The sequence below is a fragment of the Mustela nigripes genome, chromosome 6, assembly GCF_022355385.1.
Source record: "Mustela nigripes isolate SB6536 chromosome 6, MUSNIG.SB6536, whole genome shotgun sequence".
NCBI classification, from domain to species: Eukaryota; Metazoa; Chordata; class Mammalia; order Carnivora; family Mustelidae; genus Mustela; species Mustela nigripes.
In genome coordinates, this window is record NC_081562.1 from 90264478 (window position 1) to 90268483 (window position 4006).

Sequence of the window (4006 nt, forward strand, 5' to 3'; positions counted from 1 at the left end):
AAAACCCCAAAGACTCCACCCCCAAACTACTAGAACTCATACAGCAATTCAGCAATGTGGCAGGAAACAAAGTCAATATACAGAAATCAGTTGTTTTCTTATATACCTAACAAAGAAAATACAGAAAGGGAAATTAGAGAATCAATTCCATTTACTGTAGCACCAAGAACCATAAGATACCTGAGAATAAACCTAACCATAGAGGTAAAGGATCTGTACTCGAGGAACTAGAGAATACTCATGAAAGAAATTGGAGAAGACACAAAAAATGGAAAACCATTCCATGACCTTGGATTGGGAGAATAAATATTTTTAAAATGTCTATACTGCCTAGAGCAATCTATACCTTTAATACAATTCTGATCAAAATTCCACTGGTATTTTTCAAAGAGCCCAAAAATTTGTATGGATCCAGAAAAGACCCTGGATTGTTAAGGAAATGTTGAAAAAGAAAAACAAAACTGGGGGCATCACGTTACCTGATTTTAAGCTTTACTACAAAGCTGTGATGACCAAGACAGCATAGTACTGGCATAAATACAGACACATAGACAGTGGAACAGAGTAGAGAGTCCAGATATGGACCCTTAGCTCTATGGTGAAACAATCTTCAACAAAGCAGGAAAAAAATATCCAGTGTGGGGGGGGAAACTCTTCAATAAATAAAGTCTCTTCAATAAATGGTGCTGGGAAAATTGGTCAGCTATATGTAGAAGAATAAAACTCATCCATTCTCTTATACCGTACACAAAAATAAACTCAAAATGGATAAAAGACCTCAACGTGAGACGGAATTCATCAGAATCCTAGAGGAGAACATAGGAAGTAATCTCTTTGATATCAGCCACAGCAACTTCTTTCAAGATATGTCTCCAAAGGCAAAGGAAACAAAAGCAAAAATGAATTTTTTTTTCAATTTATTTATTTTCAGAAAAACAGTATTCATTATTTTTTCACCACACCCAGTGCTCCATGCAATCCATGCCCTCTATAATACCCACCCCCTGGTACCCCAACCTCCCAACCCCCGCCACTTCAAACCCCTCAGATTGTTTTTCAGAGTCCATAGTCTCTCATTTTGGGACTTCACCAAGATCAAAAGCTTCTGCACAACAAAGGAAACAGTGAACAAAACAAAGAGGCAACCCATGGATTGGGAGAAGATATTTGCAAATGACAGTACAGACAAAAGGTTGATATCCAGGATCTATCAAGAACTCCCCAAACTCAACACACACAAAACAGAGAATCATGTCAAAAAGTGGGCAGAATACATGAACAGACACTTCTCCAATGAAGACATACAAACAGCTGTCACACACATGAAACAATGTTCATCATCACTAGACATCAGGGAGATTCAAATTAAAACCACATTGAGATACCACCTTACACCACTTAAAAGGGCCAAAATTAGCAGGACAGGAAACAACGTGTGTTGGAGAGGAAGTGGAGAAAAGGGTACCTTCTTATACTGTTGGTGGGAAATCAAGTTGGTGCAGCCACTTTGGAGAACAGTGTGAAGATTCCTCAAGAAATTAAAAATAGAGCTTCCCTGTGGCTCTGCAATTGCACTACTGAGTATTTACCCCAAAGATACTGATGTAGTTAACAGAAGGTCCATCTGTACCCCAACGTTCACAGCAGCAATGGCCACAGTCACCAAACGTGGATAGAACCAAGATGCCCTTCAACGGACGAATGGATAAGGAAGATATGATCCATATACACTATGGAGCATTATGCCTCCATCAGAAAGGATGAATACCCAACTTTTGTAGCAACATGGGTGGGACTGGAAGAGATTATGCTGAGTGAAATAAGTCAGCAGAGAGAAACAAGTATCATATCGTTTCACTTATTTGTGGAACATAAGAAATAACACAGAGGACATGGGGAGATGGAGAGGAGAAGGGAGTTGAGAGAGATTGGAAGGGAGATGAACCATGAGAGACTATGGACTCTGAAAAACAATCTGAGGGTTTTGAAGGGGTGGGGCGTGAGAGGTTGGGGGAACCAGGTGGTGGGTATTAGAAAGGGCACGTATTGCCCTTGAGCATTGAGTATTGAGCACTGGGTGTGGCGCATAAGCAATGAATTGTAGTACACTGAAAAGTAATTTAAATTTTTTAAAATAATTAAATAAATAAATAAATAAATCATCTAAGTCCTTTAAAAAAGAATATCTATATATCTATATATTTATATAGCTCAAGATAAAGTTGAGTACAGTGAAAGATGTGCTAGTATGGGGCATAAATCTATAAAATGTACACAGTACAAAAATTAAAGTTAAAAATGACTTAAAAACATAAGTTGGGAAATGACTATTCCTGATACAGGAATATGGTAAAAAAGAAAAGAAAAGAAATAAAAAGAAATGTAAAGTTTTAGCCTGAAGTACAAACCAGTCATGACAGAACATCTGGACATCTCTATATCTGGACATCTCTATTTTCCCCTGGCACTGAAGTTTTATAGTCCTGTGTAAATAAGCTTATGATTCACTTGTTCTTCCTATTTGTCTTCTGGGGAGGGAGACTGCAGTTTAGCTTCTCAGGCATCTTTGCCTGGGTGTAGTTGCCCCACACCTTGTCAGGGGGTTGGGCTTAATGTGAGCTTGTCATCTGTCTGTCTGGCTTTTGCTCCCTGGTGGCTTTCCACTTCTCTTTAGAGGGTCAGAGCAAATATAGCCATGTGGGAATCTCTGGCCCAGAGCCACAAGTTTGTAGTCCCTTTCTTCAATAAATCCTCCGGGCTAAACTTCTGTGTGTAGTTTGGTACACACACTTCTGTGTGTACCAAACTACACAGACTCTCACTATTCATGCCTGCTGTAACTCTCCTGGGAGGATCTCTGAGCATTTCTGCACTTTGTGACTTTGCAATTACTAGCAGCTATGGGCTCACATGTGCACCCTCTTCCTCAGCAACTGGCTGAGTGCAGCTCCATTGTCCTTTCAGGGGTCACAGTGCCCTGAGAGCTGTTGCCCTGTCATGGATACAAGGGTTTCTGTATCTCCCCTGGGATGTTAAACACCCCACACCTTCTAGTCCTTTTTATGGTGTTCAGGCAGAGAGTCTTCTCCCTACTGACCTGGCTTAAATTTTAGAATGACAAAACCCCTCTATGCTCACTGACCATAACTAGTCTCCCTGCTCCACGGTTTGGGTGCTCTATCAGTTCAGCCTCCCGCCCCCCCATAATTTCTGAGTTTCCTAGAATCCTGAGACCAAAATGATCCACCTAGAATTCTACCCTATTTATCCTCTGTACCTTTTTCAGAGAGGGATGTCTGTCAGTGCAGCAGATTTCTAGGGGTCCTGATTTAGTGTTCAGGTGTTAGATCACTTTCCAGTGGCTGGCTTATGGGAGGCTCCCTCCCCACTCCATTTATCTTCTGATATTTCCCTCAAAGATTCAAAGTTCCACACCTCACCTCTTACCTTTCAAAGAGTAGTCATTTTTCTGCTTGTAGACATCCAGATAAATCTTCTCACATTTCAGGTTAAATGCATGTGTGTTCAGAATAACTTGATAGATATCCTGCTAAATTCAAGGAACTAGATGAAACAAGGTCCCCTACTCTCCCACCATCTTCCCTGAACTATGCTGCATTTTATTCTTAATCAAAGTTATGTGATGGGACACCTGGGTGGCTCAGTGTGTTAAGTCTCTGACTCTTGATTTTGGCTCAGGTCATGATCTCAGGGTTGTGAGATCAAGCCCTCTGTCAGGCTCTGTTCACAGTGCAGAGTCTGCTTCTCTCTCTCTTGGCCTCTCCCCCTACTCATGCTCTCTCTCTTTCTCTCAAATAAATAAATAAACATTTTAAAAAAAAGTTATGTGATTTGGGACACATATGAGTCACCATTTACTTATTTACTTTTACAGCATAAAATATAAAATAAAAGTATTTTTTTACTATACTAGCATACCATATGATTTTTTATTATACTAGCATAGTGAATTTTCTTAATATAAGGACAAAGAATGACAGTGATA